The 21980-nt window shown below is 35.9% G+C and overlaps 1 long non-coding RNA gene across 7 annotated transcripts in view; it reads left to right on the top strand.

Annotated features, from left to right (window-relative positions):
- Positions 1-21980, top strand: part of LOC140661719 (uncharacterized) — a 56237-nt gene that overhangs the window by 25268 nt on the left and 8989 nt on the right. For 4 of the 7 annotated variants that reach the window (XR_012045854.1, XR_012045858.1, XR_012045857.1 and 1 more), the window contains 3 exons: positions 11416-11501; positions 18799-18905; positions 19013-19100. This is a non-coding gene — a long non-coding RNA (uncharacterized lncRNA). Of the gene's footprint in view, positions 1-11415; positions 11502-17002; positions 17110-18798; positions 18906-18999; positions 19101-21980 lie in introns of all 7 variants that reach the window. The other 3 variants (XR_012045853.1, XR_012045855.1, XR_012045856.1) reach the window with 3 other exon arrangements.

The raw sequence follows: 21980 nt of genomic DNA, 5'->3' as shown, positions 1-21980 counted from the left end.
ATCTGCATCAAGGTTTTTGGATTCCTCTTCCTCTAAAAATGAACCAGACTTTGGGTAGGACTGGCATATTTCTTCTTACTTTATTGGTGGAAATCATTGTGAATCATTTCAGGCCTTTCATATACAGAGAATCTAAAACAAAACAGAAACCATTATTGCCTTTTCATTGATCGAATTAAACGTGTTCCTTCCAGTCACTCCCATCTTGCATCTTCCTCTATTTCATTACAAATATTTTGAGATGTTTGCAATGTAGTACTTAAGCTTGTATTTGGAGTGAATAACACCTTTGGTAAACATCTGTCTGTGCAAGTGATTTATTCTTCTCTTTTATCTGAACTTCTGAAATAATTAACAATGATGTTCTCTCTGTTTACCCAGAGAGAGTCTACCTTCTTCTGTGTTCTACTGCAATTGACCAATCAATGCATTATACACACGTATGAACATATATACATATATACACACAAGTATGTGTATATATATGCAGTGCTTGTTTTGTTTCTTCTAAAGCATCAGAGTTACTTCAGATGGGATTTTACAGTTAGGGCTGACTGAAGAAAAATGCAAGACTAACATCTTGTGTTGTGCAGTTACAGAGGCAGCTTATAAATTGAAAAAGAAGCAGAAATGCAATTGATCCTCATTCAAGAGGAATCCCCCTTCTCTTGTGCAGGGAAAGTAGGATTTAAATCTCTCATGTAAAACATACCTGCCTAATAGTCTTTTGTTTTTCAGCACTGAAGAACCAGCGCATGCAGTAGTTGAATGCACTGCGTTCTGCATGAACACAGGGAAGCTCAAGGTTCAGTGTTATGTTAACCTTCCCTGTAACTCCTGAAGCTACTCAGTGATCACTATGGAGTACCTCTAACTATTTTTATCTCTAACCATTTTTCCATTGGTGGTAATGTCTGGATAATGACAGCTCTGGAACTGAGAGAGTTAGCACTTCTTTCCATTGCATTGTTCACCCCTACCCTCATATCTTCTCCCCCAAAACCCCCTTTGTTTTCTAAAGGGTTTTGCAGTTAGGAGGTCGCTTCTCATCTGTGGTTTTTGTAATATTAATATTAATTAAAATGTTAATTAATATTCATTAAAGATAAGTATGCTATAGTAGTAGGAAATCTTTGTGGGGAAAAAAAAAGGAAGAGAAGTCCTGTTTGTACAGGTTTGTACTAGAATGTGTATAAAAGTTGGTAACCTGGCTCACCTTTTAGACAAATGTTAGTACACTGGTAGCCTTACAGAAATATATCTAAAAAGAAGTAATCATGAAAAGCATCTTACAGTACTGTGTTGAAATAGTAGCTAAATCAATTTGTTAGTCCTCTCTATAATCTCTAATACACATCTGTAATCTCATTTCACAACAACAGGGCAACAAAGTGATGATTAACATGTTTGCTGATTTTGCAATTAGAAACCTTGGGCTAGTCCTAAACATGCTGATTCTATTAGACTTGCAAGGAGTGCTGGAGATGTTGCAGTAATTGTGATAAAAGGGGTCCCAGCGTGTGTCAAGCACATCCACATTAACTCAATTTAATGAGGCATCAATTTGGAGTTAGAATCTAACTGTACAAGTCTGTTATCTGCTTTGCTTTACTGCTACTTCTATAGGCTATGATATGTTTCCCAGGTAACTGTGATTCTGAGACTTGTTAATTATTTTTTTAAAAAGATAAATTATTGGGTGGTAAAAGGGAATTAAGCTTTCATGTCAAAGTTCTTCCTTTGAGTTTATCTAGATCCAAAGTTCTGTATGACCATTTATCTTGTCAACAAAGGACAACCTCGATAAAATTTTAGACTTACCAAGTTTGTATTTTTACTGAAGATGCTTCTTGCTGATGGCTATTATACTTCTGTGTTCTCATCAAATTTAACATCTTGATTTAGTACTTTTAATGAGCAGAATTTCTTTGTTTTCATCTGTTCTGCTTGTATCTTCAGTCTAAATAAAACAAAGCTGTGGTCCCAAGCAGTATGAAAAACAGATTTATTTTTTTTAATCTTTTTTTATTTCCCCTGGTAGCTACACAGAAGCAGAAGCCACTTCTGAAAATATAGGTGTTCTGATGCAATGATGACCTTTTGAGAAAACTATTTGTTATTAGAGTTCAATCAAGTCCAGAAACTTCTAGCATACTTTATTTTGACCACTTAAATAATTCCCTCTCTAAATCATGCAATAAAATAATGTGGGATTTTGAATCTGACCATATAAAAAGATCATTCTGAGCCCTGATAAGAGTGGTGTTCATTTTGGTGCTAAGCTTAAGAAAAAAAAAAAAAATTAATATAAAAAGCTTTCCTTTCTTTGGGTCTTTGGTTTGTTTTGTTTTAAACTTTCAGATTGGCTGCTCGGCAGTTTGCTTAAAAGAAAAGCCAAGCTCACACATATGGAAGATTGCCAGATACTCTAAACCCTATTTTGGTTAAATTACAGTACCCAGATTTTGGTAACAAAGCACATTGATTTTATATTCAAAAAGATTTTTATATTTAGTCTGTTAACCTTTTGTAATTCCCACCCACAGCTTTAAACTGTAGAACATTTTTATGCTAATTATTGTCAGTAGGGTATCTGCCATGGCCCCTTGGTAATTTAAATCCATTGAATTGTGATGCAGGTGCCGATAATTGCAGAACTGTTATTGTCTGACTGGCTGCAGCATATATGTCGCAAACAATTCTTTCTAAATTGGATTTGAGAACACTTAAAAAAAAAATCTCGTATTTGAAGATAACCTTACATCATATTTACAATAAAGAAAAAAATTGGAAGAATTTTTCCTCTCATTTTGAAGACAGTTTTACGTTCTCGCAGTTTAACAGTCTTCTCTGTGGCAGATTCTAAGGTTTAACAGCTATTGTGTAGTTTTTAAAAAGTCTGTTAGTCCCTTTGGTTTTGGATGTTTATAGGAATTTTTGTCCAGTAGTTTCTGAAAATATGGTTGTTTGGTGTAACATCATAATCCAGTGAATATGACATGGGAGTGGGAGGAAAAAAGAGGTTTTATGTTCTGAGCCCGGATCATGTGAGTGATATTGGACAGATTACTTCCTTCTAGTTTTGCTTTTCTCAGTATAAAATAATGACACTGCTTTTCCTTTAAACACGTCAAAACATTGCGTCTAATCTGAACTACGTTATAGCCAAAAAAACCTGTCCTGTTGTCTTAATGGGCATATGTGTATGTGTTTTCTATCCATAAGAAAACTTAATATTCTTTATTTTACTAGAATCTTCATTATATTCTTCATAAGATCTACGTAGTGCAGAGTTAATGATTATGCAATAGCACTTTGTTTGGAATACACAATATGCTAAAGTGCTGCCTGGGAAAATATTTTAAATACAGAGTAGTCATTACTTTTATTAAATGATTATAATTTTAGTGGGTTTGATGAACCCTCCCTCTGAGTGAAGTCTTTGTTTCCATGGAATGCTTTAATATGGATGAGAGTCATTCTCATGAGAAAAACCTTTGGTTAACTGAAGTTACTATACAAAGAAAGAAGGTAAACGTAGGATCAAAAATAGAAGCTTTTTGTTGTCTTCACTGTAAGATGTTTTATTTTGCTTTCAATTAAAAACACTTGAATTCAATATTAATTTCCAAAGATCGAATTCAAAAGGTGTTCTAACAGTTTAAAGGCAGTGACCAATAGTAGTGAAAAATCATTGCTGGAAGCTGGAGTTCGGGTTCCTGACTGGGAGCGTGGCTTTCTCAGCAGAGCAGGTTTCAGGATTCAGGACGGGCTGGCTGGCTTTGGCTCTGTTGTCGCTTGCTGTAGAGGTTTTGTTGTGGAGATGTACTTCTGTAACTGTAGCAGTATCTAGTTGTGGTAACAGAGTGATTAACTCCAGTTGGTTTGCATTAAGATACAGAACGCAGGATTCACTGCTATTTTCTCGTGCCCCTTCATAACTATTTGTCTGGAGCTAGTTACTGAAGTTCTAGGGATCTGGACAGTTTTTTTCTTTTAGCTTCACCCTGAAATTGTTCATTTGGCTTATTTTGAAGCAAAATGAATTAATATTTCAAATACAAGAAAAAAGTCTGTGGAAGTTAAATTACCTAGGGTGTAATATTTCACATCTCTTAGTGAATAGTGAGATTTAATTGGCTAAAAACTTCAGTGGAGCATAGCTGAGTGGAGTAGAGCTTCCGCTCTGCCTAGGAGTTACTGTTCCTACTGGAAGACTGTCCATCTAATTCTTTTCAGGTCCTGTTGAACACATATATAATCAATCTGCTCTTAAATGATTAAACCAAACTTGTCCGAGGGTCTTTTGAGCCAGAGACCTTTTCGTACTTCTGGTGGATAGATTTATTATCTTTCCTATCATACGTAACTAAGGTCGTATGAGCCTGCTGAGGTAAATGGGTGCAGCTTTTATTCATATAAACGTACATTCTAACTCATATGGTACTTTAAACCCCTTCTAATGCATGTTGTCTGTGTATGAAAACTTAAATGCAGCCATTAAGAAGATAATTTTGGGGAGTAAACCCTGACTGGAGCTACATGCTTGCAATTCTTGTTGAGTCAGCCTTTCCGCTTCAGGATTTTGGGGACTCTGTTTACCTATACTACACTTATACTGGTGCTAGTAACAGGGTTTTTTTCCTTACTTCTCGAAGTGTTACAACGCATGAGTATGCTGAATAAGGTCTTTACCCTGTGGCAAGACAACTCGGGCTCAATAGCATAAACTAAGAATATAGTTTTATATAAGAATATAATATTTATATAAGAATATATAAATATAGAACCCTTAGCTCTTAAATGCTTTGGGTTTTGTCAAATTAATGTAAAACCTTGCTCTGATATGCTGTTGGAGTTTTTTGTTAATTGAAGTTAGCTTTGCAAGATACTAATGGAACAGAATTTTCTCAATTAACAGTTGATTTCAGTCTCGGTGCCTTCATGGTTTCATGTTTTTCAACCAGCAGTGAAAGCAAGCTATTTGTTAAATATGTTGTCTGTGTTTTACGTTAGGGAAGTTTGGGTTTTGCTATTGGAAACATGCAATGTGTTTTCCTTATGGAAACTGGCAGTCTAGCTGTGTGTGGTTTATTTTTATTACAGGTAGTTTGAACACCATTTTCTAACATTGGCTGTATTTTTAAAGCAGCACTGAGAGATAAATTCACCTAGTAATTGTTTTACAGCGTGTGCGTGTTTAAAAAATGGGGGGTTGATATAATAGGACACCTGTTTTGGAATGTTAGGAGCTTCCCAGACAGGATTTATGATGAAAAAGAACACCACTATTTAAGCAGTATCAACAGGCAAGACATAGATTCCCACCAACTATACTGTGTTATAATACTACCTGTGCAATTTACACCTGATGGAGCCCTTCCAGATGACAGAAGTGGACACTGATTTACCCAGTAGGTGTGCCAGGGGTAAATTTTATTCTCCTGGCATCATATTAGATTGATATAAAGCATTGTCTAGAAATAAGCTTGTCATTCTGAAAGGTTACACTAACAAACTTGGTCACCGAGTATCAAGCAGTTACCAGTCCCAAAGCTACTCTACAGCTGAACTGTGATGTGGATTTTGTCGTTTCAAAACATTGGCAAAATGTAGCAGCGTTCTTTTAAAAAAAGTTTTAACCCAAATGACGCCAGCCTCTAGTGTGTTAGCAGCCAGGTGTAGCCACAGACATTGTTTAACATTAGTTAACGAAGGAATATTTATATAAAATATGAATATGAACATATATCTATGTAATTAACAATAGTGACATAATTATATTACTGCATATGTTGTTACATAGTTTTTAGCATAAGACCTATTGAAATGTAGCCCTAAGGAAAGAGAAGTTTTGAAACTGAATTAGAAGACCTAAAGCCAATATTATCACAAGTTGATGCTTACTTCTGTTGGAAGGAGAAAAAAATACATTATTTGCTTAATTCTATCAGTCCTGATGTTCACTATGGAAATACAGTTTTACAGTTCCTCAGTTTTACTGTGTTTGGTCATTTGCTGAGCATTGATAAACGGAATTTGGCAGTAGAACTATATTACCTCTTTGAAAATGGCTGGCAATACGTGTATTCCCAAGGACCAACAGAGGACATATTCTTAGAGAAGAGTATACGTATGAAAGAGATGTGGCTATACCTGCTTTTGTGTAATGCTCATACGGTGTGTGACAATCTGAAGTTATGCCTCACTTTGAAAGGTCTAAAGTAGGTCATACGAGGTGCTGAGAACTCGGTTGTCCTTAGCTGTAGTAGAAAGTGAGGGTGGCTGTCAACTTTTCTTGTCATGTCACGTAGAGAAGACAATGTTAATTGGTTGTTCTCCTTAGGTGTCGATAATCCTGTAATGCGATTTAATAATCTTTCTTGGTTTTAACCTTTTATTTTATAGCAACGATTACTTCCATAGCAACAGTTGCTTCCATGTGCCATCATAGTACTTAGGGTACTAAAGCTTCATAAAATCCAGCCTGGATTTGTAATGTTTGGGTGGCTAAAGACACCAAGATTTGTTTATGGAGATATTCCTTCTGACTAGATTCCAAAATAATACTTCTCATATTATTCTTATGTCGATTCCTACTGCGTACCAGTTTCAAGAGGTTTGCCAGCAAAACCCATTTCTCAAGGATATTAAGTTGGTACCAGAACTCTCTATGGGAACCAGACACAAACATCAGTACTCTATTAAGGCAGCAGAAAAAAACATTAAGTGTAGAATAGTCTTTTGGAATAGAAAGTACTGGTAACTGGCTGAGGTGCAGTACAGAATGTACAAACCTGTCTCAAAACAAGTCTTAAATAGGAGAATGTCTCCTAATAGGGTTGCTCACGGAACAGACATTTGACCAGTGTTGGTTACATTGCTTAGAATACCAGGGAAAAATTTATAGGTACTGCAGCAGTGACTGTGGTGTAAGAACCTGTATAGAATAGACAAAACTAGAAGAGAAATTCCAGTAGGATGTTCCTACATGCATTCATGAGTCTGCAGGTGGAACAAACAGTGCTTTTCTTTCAGAATACTTTGGAAGAGCACTGAGCAAAGACAAACCTGTCCTTTAGAAACAGCACACTGTAAGTGTTAGAATAGGGAGGGAAAAAAATCCACATTGGCTCCTCTCTTTTGCTGTAGTATAATTTTTTATTTGAATTTGCAGAGTTAACATCTATTTTGTATGAGCTTCCTCTTTGCAAAGCACTTGGAAAAATTCAGAAGAGTTATGTACCTAGCCTCTTTGAAACTTCCTTTGCACTCTTGAGTGATATGGAACACCCTGAATATGAATGCCCTAAAATCCTAAGAGATCCTAACCCCCTAAAAGATTAGACTCTGTGTTCTGTTCCTTGCATGCATGGTATATCATATTTTTTGGTTACAGAAGTTAATCTGCAGTCCATAATGGAATTTTCAGAGCGCTCTTTTTTAGGAAGGTAAGTGCTAATGACTTTCAGTATGCTATCGACAAAGAAATTGAAGGTGTCACTGTAGCATAGATGTGTGTTCCAGGCTTAATCAGGCTGTATTAAAAATTTTAGTAATGAAGATGAATCAGAGTAGGCTAATAAACTGCCAGTGTTCCTTGTAAATGCTTTCAACTTACGCACAAATCTTTCACTGCTATTGTTACCATACTGGCAAAGGAGACGAAAGTTTTTTGCTACAGAGATTGTCAGTTATACTATGGCAATGCTGTGAGAGTTTTAGCATTACAGCTACTGTTAAGTGCTTAACTTCTGCAACTGTGTTGTGAAAATACCTTTTTATACTTCAAATTCTGTCCATCGAGACTGCTGAAAGCAGCAGTCTTGCCTTACTGTTTCAGATATGGACTGGGTAACTTTCTTTCAGGTTCTGTTATCTATGCTGAACTAAATGGTGCAAGACTCATTTAACAGAAATTCATGTGAGAAGAGATCCTTTAACATACTCCTTTCTGCCATTTTATTTCATGAGTGCTATAAATGAATAGATTCAAATTTTGATTTTGTTTGCTTACACATGTTTTGCATATACTAATGTGTTTATACATGCACTCATACTTTTTTGGCCTCTGTTTGGCCTCTGTAGCAATACTAATGTGATCATAACAATACATGTTTGCTTATATACTAATATTTTGCTGAGTGCATTATTGTAGATATATCGCACTTGATAATTTTCTTTGGGATCAGTACAGTAGTGAAATAGTCCTCAGTAACTTGAGTTAGTATTAGTTTATTTAACAAAAGTTAAATATATTTTGCTTTCTGCTGAATAGATCATCTTTCCTCTTTTTTTTTCCTTAATGAGCAAAGCTCTTTGGTGAATTGACTCTAACATTAAAGACTAATGCAGTGTGTCTGGTCACCTTTAAATGAAACTTCCATTACCCCTAGGACCAGTAACTCTTTTTATTTTTAAAAAAGTTTAGTTAAATGAGGATGATCTTACAGCATTTAGTCTGCTACAAGCAAATAATAACTATTTGCATGATGTTAACAAACGTTACAGCTGCAACTGTAGGGTTACTGCCCGGTCATCCTTGCTGAGGGTCGTTCACTGCCAATATTTTTTCCTTCCTTTGCCCAACCGCCCCCCCCACCCCCAACTTCTGGCTTGATGTCCTACGCAAGTGATTAGTGCGCTGTAATTGAATTGGCTGTAAAAAGATAATTAATTGATATTTTACTCCCAGAGAGGTCAAGCTGCCCTATCTTGAATGGTTGTTATGAAAGTAGTCATCCTGCTGGCACTTATCCCTCGAAGGTGGCGCATGATCTTTGTCTTGCTGATAGTAATAATTGTTGTAATTAAAATTAACATGAAGAGAGTATTTCAGGAGTGATTCTCGGATTTGGACGCTTTAGCTTCACTTTGAAAGCATGTGAAACTGGAATTTATAAACCTTATTAGGTAATTGTCTGGCTAGTATGTTTTTAATACCCAGCATAATACTGTCTCATGTGCTGTCTAAACCTTCTTTGTGCCATATTACCAGTAATGTGGGACAGCAGAAATACGACTATAGATGTGTAAGGTTTCTGACATGACAAGTGTGAAATCCTGTCAGGCACCTTGAAACCATTGATCTTAAACACCTTTCTTTGAACAGCTGCTTATTTTGAGATTATTTCAGCTGAAGATTGGCATGAAGAATTTTTTTTAATAAATGGATTATCTAAATGTAGGACTTCCACTGTTGTTTAAGAGGCTCTTAAATAAACAAGGGAGCAAAATTGTACAAGTGACTCTCTTGGAAAAGGTTGGAAGACTTTATAAATAAAGGTGGGAGTTGGGTTCACTGTCTCCTATGAAAAGTGTATTTAATTATTTGTTTTGTGTACTTACAACTGTGTTAGAGAAGGATTAGGTGATGCAGTAAGCCTTCTGTAGGCCTAACAGCTGTGGCACTTACTCTTTTTAAAGACTATTCACGACTGTAGACTTAATAACAATTAAATAATTCTGCCATTGCTGGTAAGCCAGGTATGTACTGTTACTTCCCTGTGCATCAGTGTAGGGCGCTTGCCCAAGGTCATACAATGAATCGGTGTGAATTCAAGAGTTCTTTGTTTCTAGTGCTTCCTCAGATCACACGACTGTAGCAACTGTAGTCTTTACTTGTTACTGTAAGTATCTTGACATTCACTGTGTGAATAAATAAATACATTATGGGCCAACCTTTTGAAGGCTTGTGTCAAACAGGAGAACGTTTGCACTAGAAATGTTCATCTCTTCTTTCTTCCCTAAAGGGTCACTGATGTTCCTTCTCTGCACTGTTAAAGAAGAAGAATTGAATGGGGTCCCTTATGTTTTTTGAACTTGATTTCTCGTTGCTGATGACAGTTATACTAGCCTTGTGACTACAGTGCACTGCTGAAAGTATCTTCTCACTGTTAAACATTTTCTTCGAAACTGTGTGGCACAAGAGCTATCAATTAATAATAATAATAATAAAAAGTTAAATTTAGTGACACAGGAACCTTTCTGAAACTGTTAGTGCATTAAGAACCTGGAGTTATTCTGTAAGCAGTGTGGTTCTTGTTCATTGCCCAGAGAATAAATACTGCTACTACAGCAAAAGCTAATGGAGAGAAAGATGTTATTTAATGTCCTTGCAGAGGCAAAGACTTAAGTTTTATCTTGCCATATAATGATAAAGTTACGGCACTGTGGAGATAACTGCAGCATTCGCAACTAGAAATTTCTTACTTTAAGGTATTCTAGCTAGGATAAAGTATTACAGTTAGAATATTATCTTTCTTTCACACTTCACGCCACAGGATTTGAGACAAACACTACTATTTTTAGGTTTTGTCCTGAATTATTCAACAACAGCTTTCCAACACAAAATATTCCTGCCAGGATGGGAAATTACCTACCAAAGTATTCTCCTGTCTTCTGGTTTGTATTATGAAGTGCTTCTTCAAGTTTTCACTCATTAAGAACATGACCAAAACAGCCTTCTTGCAGGTTTTGCAGGGACAGAAGTTATTTAATTGTGAAATTGGAGTTCCTGCAGGGTGGGTTGGTATAAAATTATCATGAGTAATTGCAGTATTATGTAATTATTTGTTGTGTTGGTTGTGACAGAAACCACACAAGATGGCATCAGTTCTGTTACACCTGAATGAAAAGAGGGAAAAAAAAATAACCCCAACCTATTGTGGGTAATGCTGTCAACATAATTTCTCGGGCTTTGCAGTACTTCTTACAGTGGGACCTTGAAGATTATTTCAGAAAAGGAAGAAAAAAAAAAGCTATTAAACTTCTATCTATGCCAGCCTTAATGTAAAATACTGTATTTGCATGGATACAATACACTGAAATGAAGAAAACAATGGTGTAGGCATTTAAAAATTCCAGGAAATAGTCCAGAAAATAACTTGGTCTACTAACCAAAGACTTGAAACTGTATTGGGAAGATTCTAGGGAAAAGCCTAGATACTATTGTTCAAACTGAGAAAGTGAGATGTGCCCATTCCGAAAGTTCAGGTATCGATAAGATAACTATTTACTTCACTCCCAGTAAGATTTTCGTTGTAGAAAGGAAGAGCAGATAAGAGTTTCAGATCAGACAATTTGATACAACTTCTGGTTTCAAATTCTTTTGACTGCTGAGTTGTACATTCTGGCTTTTATCTTTTTTATCATTTGGCTCAAATTACTGTAGGGGATGCTAATAGTTTAGTGACCAGGATCCAATTTTGTTTACAGAAATAAATAATAGGAAATCATGAGAGAATCTTAATATATGTAAATCAAAATCCACCATATTCAAGTGCTGATGATTTTGCATTTGTTCTTAACTTATGAATGCAAAGGAAAACACTAGCACATCATAAATTACACCATTTTTGGCACTTCCCTTAAGCACTACAGAAATACTTTCCTTTTTTTTTTTTCTTGCTGTAGAAAGGAGGCAAAAAGCCAAGTGGCAGGATATCTGCTGAGAAAGCTGAGAAGATGACAGTCTCGCAGGAGAAAATGGAAGACAGCAGGTATGTGTGAATCAGTATTCCTACTGTTGAGCTGGAGAATGCTGTCTGCCGAAAGCAGTTTTTATCTCTTTGCAATACACCACTTCTAATTGGTGTTATTCTCTTGGACAAATGGCCCCGTCTGTCTTAGCTGACCACTGTAATATAACACTGCCTTTCACATTTTATGCCAATACATCTTTTGCTTCCTTATAACCTAGGCTTGTGCTTGCAAGAACAGTGTTTCTCAGTCCTTCAATTTGGAGAATGTTTGGTGTTGGGTTTTTTGGGTGTTTGGGATTTTTTTAAGCACTTTTCTTGTTTTATTAGAGCTTTTTTCCTCTCTTTCAAATGAAGTAGGTGTGGGAGATTTCACTACACCTTTAAAATTGCCATCAGATCTACTGCCTGGTTTTTCATCTAAGTTTTGCAATCTGCTCTGATTTCCATATTGCTGTGATTACACTGAGTAATTACATCTAACCTTGCTAGTTTAAAACTGGTGTGTTTAAACAAACTTCCATAATTTCATTACGTATGATGTAGATAGACAGTTAAAAAGAAAATAATTACATAGAGAAGAAAAACTTCTCCTCTGCTTACTAGGTTAGTCAAGTTTTGCAAGGGTGATTTGAACAACTGTGGCAACATCAAAATTATAGTTTATTTAAGCACAGAAAATCCCTGCTCTCTGGAAAAAAAAAAAACCCAAAAACTACTAGTTTGAGTTTACTGAAGGTCTAGAATGGAATTAGGTGAAGAAAGTAGTACGTTATGACCCTTTGTGGTGTTAATGTATCGGAAGTAAACTCCAGCTGTATATTTTCAGTGCATGATTGGCATGCTTTCTGTACTTTTACTGTTTGAAAACAACAACACTGGCATTGCATTTTTCAACTTGATAGGAAAGAATTTTCTTGCACTGTTTCAGAATTACAGGCTCAGGAAGGTATAGATATTTTATTTTGCATATACTCTATAGTTTCATATTATGTTCCATGTTGAGATTCACAGACTCAATATTTAATTAAAATGGTAATATCAAAATTCTCTTTGAACATGTATCTTCAATTGTGGATGGACAAATGGCAAATTCCTTCATGCAGGAACCAGGTAGAATTATCATTATCGTAAAAAGGAATTAGGATGTAATCCGAAAACCCACCTGAACTTGCTTCCTTATATGTTAAAAAGAGAAAAGTTATTTCTAACTTCTATCAGTGCAATTACATACAAATTGCAGATTGCCTAGATATTGTTCTACTTCTACCTTTTGGAATTCAAATTAGCTGTTGAAAAGTTTGTGGTTTGTTTCATAAAAACTTTTGTGACATCTTTCAGGTAGCTTCCTATTTCATCCCCCCCCAACAGTACTGACTTTGTACACTGACTATAGGAAAGTTTTGTTTGTTTAATCAGGACAATCTGTGTAAACTAATGATTTTTAATGCTGCAAATAGAAGGTACAAATCCATTTCCGACTCTGCAACTCAGAAACTTAACTGCAGTCTGTAAAATCTTAACTGGAGTAAACTTTCCTTGCCCATTGTCAAGGTCTAGGTGAACTTTTAAATCCTCTTCCACTGTTGTAGGGAAGAATAAGGCGTCTGCAGAAGCCCAACTTGGGAAAAGTGTTAGGTCTCCTTTATCATACTGGAACGCTTACAATGTAAAATTCTGGCTGATGGTCCATTTAGCTGTTGTCTGCTTTAGATATTAGTCACAAACTTTCAAATCCTATTCCTTTAATTCCAATTGGAAAAAGAGCAGATGCTCATTTTGTAATTTTGCTAATGCAAAGGTATGGCAGGCAGGCAGCTAAAGTAATAGTAAGAGGCTTTTTAAAAAGTAAAAGTAGCTTTGAATAGCCTAGAAGAGCAAGAGAACTTGTAAATGTCAGGATACTGATGTATAGGAACTCTAGCTTTCAACAAGGAGAACATGACATCTACTGCTTTCTTAGATTGAGGTGATCTGTCCTGATACAACTGGCTTCTGGAGCCCCACCAAAGCTAAATTTGGCTCAGCATGTGTAAATTGCTTCGTATGTGTGTTAAAAAGAAGAGAATAGTAGAAATATTTTTTTGAACAGCATTATTTCCTCAAAACAAAAAGTAATCAATTTCTTTCATGATACTGCTTAGATGTGAATCAAAAACACATTTTTAGGTTTTGGGTAACTTTGTGGCTTTTCAGTCGTTTTCTGAGAGAAAGCCTGTGCAAGTAGACCTCCGAGTCCTACTTTTGATGTTCAGTGTTCTCATACAGATATTTTTGCTAGGTGACTAACTGGAAGAATAAACTGTCATTTCAAGTACAGTGAGTAAATCTTCCTTTTTATAAGTACCATATGAGAACATAGTAAATAAAAACTCTGGTTTCTCGTAACCATTTAATTGATATGCAACTCTGAAAGCCATACTGAATCTTTTCCATGATCCAGCCACAGATGTGCTTGCATTAAGGCTGTGGTATGAGATGACAGTAAATGAAATTGCAGCTACAGCAGCAAGTATTAGGGGGAAATGAAAATTCCTGACTCAGAGGAGCAGGGCAATGACAGAAAGACTCCTCATTATAGATCTTTTCATATGGAGAAGAATGACTGGTAAATGAGGTTTCTGTGACACAAAGAGGATGGAAATACAGTTGGACGTTCATGCAGAAATTGTGCTCACTGTACAAAACAAATAGAAGAATAGGGGATATCTAATTTGCATTTCTTAACTGTCAAAATGAGTATGGAGATATCCTCTGAGAGAGATGACAGTTGTAACATTTAAGAGAAAGGTATCGTTTAACTTTCCCATTATTTGGGTTGTGATGAAAGTGACTTTTACTATAGCCTGCTTGTTGGTAACTTTTCCAGCTTTGATTTACTTACTGTACAATAGGTTACAGGCTTTTTAAAATACTGACTTGAGCAAATCTGCCATGATGACTAATTCTCCGCCTTTTTCACTAGTTCAACTAATAGCAAAGCATAAAATAATTGCAATGGGACTTGCTGAAATGAGCAGGCATAGTGATTCCAGTGTCTTATCAGGTTGGTCCCACTGATTTGCAGTAGCTTCTCTGTAGCAGACAAGTTTTTTTTTCATCTTTAACCAATATGAGAAGTCACATTTATGTCAAAATAGACAGGATGATGCGCACTGGCTAATAATAGAAATCAGAGGTACCTAACTATTTAAAGCACTTTCAAAAATGCTTCATTTACCACATGCAGCAACTGTCTCCCTAATTTTTGCAGTGTGACCAGGGAATTTAGTGTAGCCTGTTGGGTTTTTTGTTTTGTTGTGTTTTTCCTTAAATGGCTTTGCTTGGCTGCGTTCCAACCCCTTAGTCTGAACCTGTTTTGCTTTATCCTAGTAAGTGGCCTAGAGAGTTGCAAATTCCCAGATTTCTGGATCTAGAATAGCTGGAGGTGCCTTCACATAGGATGCCATCTTTCTTCTGTGGTCTGTCTTTGGGCATAAGATACCTTAATATTTTTTTTTTAATACTTGAAATAAAAAAGAGGGAGAAGGCTGTCTTTCAGTCAACCTTAGTTGGAGTTCTATACTATGATATGAAGGGTATGCACGTGTGTGCTGAGAAGGGGCTTTACCTTTTCAAGTACTTGAGAGGTACTTGAAATGCTTGACTTTGTCTTAAATAGTTTATACAATCAAAGATCAGGAATAACCTATATAATCAATGTAAGCAGAAAAAAGACAATGCTGAAGTTTCAGACAGGTCACTTAATGTACTTGCAGCTGTCTCACATTGATTCACCACTGTCTAGTAATTCTTTCAAACCTACAGTAAGTCTTACATTGAGTCATTAATTAGCTTCACCTAGAAGCCAGTCTCTGCCTACAGTGGCAGCCACTCCATTATCATCTGGTGTATTTCAGACAATAGAAATGATTGAAACAGGAACTCCTACATTTCTATGAAGATTAAGAATGGCACACCACCCTGTAATTTAGGTAGTTGTGCAGGTTTTCATTTGCATTAGCAGAATAGTGCAGATTGTGTTGAATTATTCCATAAAAATATCTTTAGGTTTTGAAAGATTTACTGTGCCATATGTATGTTGTTTATTTTGGAATGTTCTAGTTTGGTGGTGATGGATTTTGTGGTTGTTTTAAATGCACGTGTTTTCAAATGAAGATGAAACTAAGATTCATTAATTCTCTAGGAACCCAGAGAGTGGCACATTTGAGTCTCAATGCTGGTTTTAAGCCTTGAGAGCCACCTTAAAACTCTGAATTACATTTATAGAATAGCTGAATTTAATTTTAAATCTTATCAGTCAATTCCATTTCCTTTATTAGTAAAATGAACTTCTTTCATATGTGACACTGACAGTTATTGCAAGCAGAGATTTGTTGTCACATATTTTTGTTTTCTTCAAAACAAAATGTGGTAAGTAGGGTCAAGTTTGTGTTATAATTAATTCAAACTAATTGAAATTTGAATTCAAACTAACTGAAATTTGTATTTACGTGAAATCTGGATGAAGCTGGCTGATGTAGCTTTACATATATTTTTCTGTGACTTGCATGACTTTAAATGGTTTAGACAGGATAGTACTTAATCATGCCAAAAGTGTAATTGGATGTTACATAGTCATGACTTTAAGATTCTTTTCATATTTTTTGTCGCTTTGGCTCCTCCATCCATGTTCTGAGCACTATTTTTAATCAATTGGGTACGCTTTAAAGCAGCACATTGTATGTTCACAGGAGGATGTCCATTTTCAGTGTCACTGCAGAGATCTTTTTTTATCAGGATTGTTGCTCAGAATACTTCTCTTTAGGAAAAAGAGGCAACAGTAATTGAAGAAACTTTATTCAGTACCAAAGGTTGATTCAGTTATTTTAGAAGAACTAGAACTTACATGGCACCTAATTCTGCAACTGTAACTCACATCAGTGCTGCACATTTGAATTCAGGATTTTGAAGGAAAGTAACGTTAACAGAATTGGACATTTGTTGATGATAGTGACAGGGCTATACTGACTTCTTTTCTTCCCTGTTAAGACACATTTAATTTCAGTTTTATAAAAAATGTTGTTTTATACACGAGATAGTGTATTGTCATATGGGATATGCAAAATTGTTGCAGCTAGTGATATGGCAAACTTACTGCGGCTGCAAATAAGATTTTCGAGAAATTTCAGGACAGCAGCCAGCAAACAAAATATTTTCTGTGTTACAATTTATACTTTGGACTTTGACATTTTATATGCAACGTTTCATCAAAAAGTGTAGGTCCTATGTATGAGTTACATGTAAGTGGAAAGTTGGTTTATCTAATCTCAAGACGCACTGTTTTATTCCATTACCCATTTTAATACATTAAATAGATGAGTCTCAGCTGTTGAGGTAGAAGCAGCTTGTTATTTTTCCATAGCGAAGGTCACTATGCATCAGGGTAGTCAGGTGGCTGGCAAATAAAATAAGTTTTATGCTGACATCTTGCTTTACTTGAAAAGGACTCTTTTAATTGCCTGGTCACTTTATTCATGCAGGAAGCATTCCTTCGATACTACAGAATTTCACTGTGTGACGGCGATACCTGTCAATTCATGAAGAATATTGAATAGCTGAGGAGGATAGGCTTGATTTAATGTATGAGGTATGGGACTTTACCCAACAACGTATGAAAGTTGTATATGAATCTTTGGCTGGGTTGGCTGGTGTGAAGATGGAAGAGGAAATGTCAACTTCCTTTATTAGTCATTCTGAGCAATATTAATTACCTGTTTTGTGATTGGAAAAAAGCAGCCACATGCAGAACCTAGCCAAGCACCAAGCCCTAATCCAATCAGTCTGATGTATGCAGAAAGTTTACAGAATGACCTTGTGCATAATTACTCATTTGATGGCTGTTAGTAAATGGCACAAATGGAATCTGACATACATTATAACACATTAATGATTGCCTTCCTCCCTCCATCCTCTTCTGTACAGAAAAATGATTTTAATTAAGACTTCCGTGATTAGTCATTTAATCAGTCATTAGGCCAATACAGATGGAGTCAATTAATTTTTTTACACTTGAATAGAGACTTGATGCTACTGCAAACCGTACAATCTATTTTTTTTTTAACATTGTATCATGGGCAATTGCCTTGATGTCTGTCTAGTAAGTGTACGTTACTCTTCCAAAAACTGGATAGCACTTACAGCACATCAGTATTATGGCAACTATATGTATGTTTTATTACATGGTTTCCAAATTTTGATGAATCAGTTCGATTTTGAATTCAGACTGATGGTTGTTCTTGTTATGGAGTATCCTTTATGTTTTAAAGAGTAGTGGGGCAGAGCTGCCTTTTAAAGCAAATGTATTCAGCATCTCCTAATGTATTTTGCTATTACAAATGATAATAGTTTGTGTTTCAGTGCTAAATTTCATGCAAGAATTTCAAATGTTTTATGAACTTAAGGGCCTGTTTCATTTGGTGTGGGAAGACTTTCTATCTACTTGGCAGATTCAAAAAATGAGGTGTATATAGCTATGAAATTACTTGCTAAAAATCATAAGAGGAGTTAAGTGATCACCATCCATGTTAGATAACAATATTTGAAATGACTCATTGGCTGTAGATCAAAGTCATTGGTCATTTACAGGGCAAGAAGAGAACAGAAGTCTTTTAGTTTTTTAGTCTTTTAGAACTATTTTAGAATAGGTCTTCACCTATTGTTGTGGTTGGCTGATGTATCTTCTTTTTAAAAGACAGCACTCCAAAACAGTATCAAAACTTGTTTAAAAAAGACAAAGCAACTTTCATTTCTATTCTATGAGCAATTAAATACAGAGAAAATTAACAAACTGATGAAACTTCCATGATGTTTTTATTGACTGCTGTATGTTGGCTCATAAAGCACCATTGGTTGTTTCTAGTGGTGTGCATTTGTTGAGATCTTATTGTTCTGCTTAAAAAAAAACAACCACAAAACCTGTGGATTTTCTTCTTAAGGATACATTGTGGATAAAACTGAAAATAAAATATTATATAAATGATTAAAATAAGCGTTGTCTTGAATTGGCGCTCTTGCTGCTCCTGCCAAACTAAGTTCAGCAATGAACTAAATCTAGGTTTGTGTCTGGGAGGACAAAAGGAAAGCACTTACTGGTAGAATGGCGCATAAATGGATCACATGTGAAGATATCCATGAAAAAGAAACGAGAACTGTAATTCTAAGTTTCTAAAGCAAAATATCACTATTATGGAATTCTGGAATGGTAAACTTATGATGGGTTTGAAAACAGCAATATTGTATTCTTTAATCTTCAAGTAATTATTTATACTCTTTACAGTGCTACTTTTCACAAGAACGAAGGATTTAGCGTATTGAAAAGGACCGAAGTGTATCATGCTTTGTATTGAACACATTTGCATATCTGGGAATACTAGTCAGAGGAAGGTAAGAGTTAACATCTGCAGTATAGATTTCATAGATCTGCTCTTGTCCTCAACACGGTATTGCCTTGTTCCTCCTTTCAGTTGATTCTTCATAGTGTTCCTTTGCAGGATTCATGCTCACTGCTCACTGACCGTTATAGTTCATGCAGACAAACACTGTGGAGTCATGCAAAGTGCTGAGACAGCCTCCAAAGTGGTAAGAAAATCTGCTCGGAAATTGTTAAAGTGAGATTTTGAGGGATGCCATGCTGTAGAGACAGGTGAAGTAGCTTAGATCCTGAAAATACTGGTTTGTATAACTTCAGCAGACCTATGGAAGGTAGGGTGGGAGCAGTGAAAATCTTCAGTAGTACAGGAAACATACAGAAAATCATTTTAGTAGGTTTTGTTTATATTCAAGAGTGTAGAACAGAAATGTCTGTATACTGCGCTTATGTTTAAGCAGTATTACAACTCCATCTGCCAACTCCATCATGTTCCATCCATATTTTCATTTATCAAAAAAGCAAAATGTATTCAAGGGTAAAATTTTCAAAAAGCAACTAGCTGTTTTCTCGTTGGCTTCCACTGTCACCTGTATGTCTTCATGTTCCATTGTGTTTTCTGGTGCTCATGCTTATTTAAAGCATAGTGCTTGGTGAGTCAGATAGTCTAGCTACTGTGGATGTGATATCCTGATCATCAGGTTGACAAGAAGGGAAGAAGCAGAATGTCTCCCCCATAACAACTGAATGAATTGCAAACAAGATACAAGTTTGCTCCATCAAATAATAACCTGGTACGCTAGGTATATGCAATGAACAACTGCAAATGGGGAAGTGTTTGTGCAGTAAGTACAAGGAGGTCTGGTACGTTTGGATTGCATTTTAAATGTGACTGAATAATTACTGTTGAGCAGTTAATTAGAAAGATCCTAATGTAAGACTAGCCTGTGACACAAGAGAAGATTGCAAAAAGAATGACTTATGAGTCCCTGTCTGGAAAAATTACTTGATGAAAGAGGACAATCAAATGCTGAGGCAGTGTGATCTCCTGAAAGAGAATAGGAAAGCAAATCAGCTGGACTGGCAACAAGCAGGCTCTGTGGAATGGTAGCTTGAAACAGGTAAAAGTGGAGATCCCACTGCATAAAGTAGTACACGAATTAGTTTGTGAATTCACTGCCACCCAAACCTCTTGAGCCCATTTCCAATGTAAATTAAAAACAAGGCAATTGAAATCTGTGGGAGTAAATGGGGTTAAGAGTTTACACTAACAGCAAATTTTTGTAGTTGATGGTGTTTCTGTTCCATTTTGCTATGAGGTGAGAGGGAGCTGTCCAGCCTCAGTATTTGAGTGGCTTCCCATTAGGTCAGATCCTCACCATGTCAGTAGTTTGTTTTAATGTTGTCTTCGTGGGCTATTGCAGAGGCAAAAGGGAAAGGAATAGATTGATTTGTGTCTTTCTTAAGAAAGCTTTTAAAGATTGAGAAATGAGCCCTGTCTTGTCTAGCCCAGGAATAATAAATAAAAGCAGGTGTGAGGTGTTGGAATTGAAAACAGCTGGATATGACGGATGTGATCTGACTTCTCTAGAGCTTCAGTCTTTAATCCCTGTGGCTCAGTGTGAATATTTCCCTCCTGATGCAATGCAGAAATAATAAATAGAACACAGCATATGGAAGGGTTCCTAGACTGAGAAAGGAGGGGAGGGAACAAACCACAGTTAACTCTCTTTATGCTCACTTTTCCCTGTATATGTATACCTGGGCAACCTTTCTTAATGCATTCTGCTAATCCTCATTGTCCATTTCTTGGTGTTCGCAGCAAGGCATGTCATGCTAAGATGAAAAAATTAGAAGCCTTGGGAAATTTGTGTTGCAACTGGAATCTACCTTAATTTACAGCTATATTTTTGAAGATGTATAATGATCCCCTCCCCATTTATGGTGTAGCTTTTGCTCATAAACACTTCTTCCCAATTAAACACTGAACCATCACTATAAATTGCAATGAAATGCCTCTCCATACCATTAAAATGATCTGATATTCAGTTAAAGTATAGAGTAATCCAGCCTTATTCTGTAGCTTGAATCTTGTCAAATCCTGACCCTCGTAGTCTGCCAGAGGATGGGTTTTTCCACTGGAAAAACTCTGCCATCTAATTTGGAGAGTTCCATACAAGGAATGGATAGGAAGAGTAATTCAGTTGATTAGAGCTAACATCGTAATGGAGATGACATCAAATGATTCGTTACACTTGTCTGAGACAGCAGGATTCAAAAATAGGCATAGTGCAATTCTATCCTACCCAATAACGTTTTTTTTATTTAACCTGCGTTTAAAATGCTTTATATGTTGGAATGAATCCTTTGGTGTGGCTGTGAAGTAGTATGTAAAAGAAACAAAGAAATGCCCGATTAAGTAAATGATATGTGCATTCTTTTTTTCATGTTTATTCTATTCCAAGAGTAATGATAAGATTCATCAGGGTCACACTTGGAAGCTGTCTTGCAAAGTAGATCATTTAGAAAAACGTTTTGGCACCCTGCTGTTTTGTCATATATTCCAAGCAAGTTGTGCCAAAAGAAAATTGTAGAAACTGCTGTCATAGAGTACAAAATCATTGGATTTATAATAGGGAACCAGTGGCAAAAATTCTTTATACATTCACACCTGCAGATAAAGAGTATCTAAAATTGGAAGTTTTATTCCACTCATCTTTGATCCTGATATTATTAGATGATATTAGCATCATCCTACACTAGATTCTGGAATTGGAGCAGTTATGAATTCCATCCATTAATTTTTTCATATAAGTCATTCTTTCTGTACAGCAACTGTATCCTGTATCTAGAGCAGTAATTCTGGATACTGAGACTCTTGGGTTCTGTTGTTCTATTGTATGGGCCTAGTCTCCTATACATAATTTACCTTTTGTAAACTAATAATGTAAAAATCACTCAAATCATTCCATTATCCTGAATAGAAACTTTTTCATACTTCTAAAGTATTTGGAATCATTTCATCAAGTTCTAGAGATAAAGTGATATCTTTGCATAGAATTTGCTTATTTAGGCTCTTTATTTATATTTGT

This window comes from Ciconia boyciana, chromosome 19 (assembly GCF_034638445.1).
Source record: "Ciconia boyciana chromosome 19, ASM3463844v1, whole genome shotgun sequence".
Taxonomy (NCBI): Eukaryota; Metazoa; Chordata; class Aves; order Ciconiiformes; family Ciconiidae; genus Ciconia; species Ciconia boyciana.
This window is presented reverse-complemented; position numbering and strand designations above follow the sequence as displayed.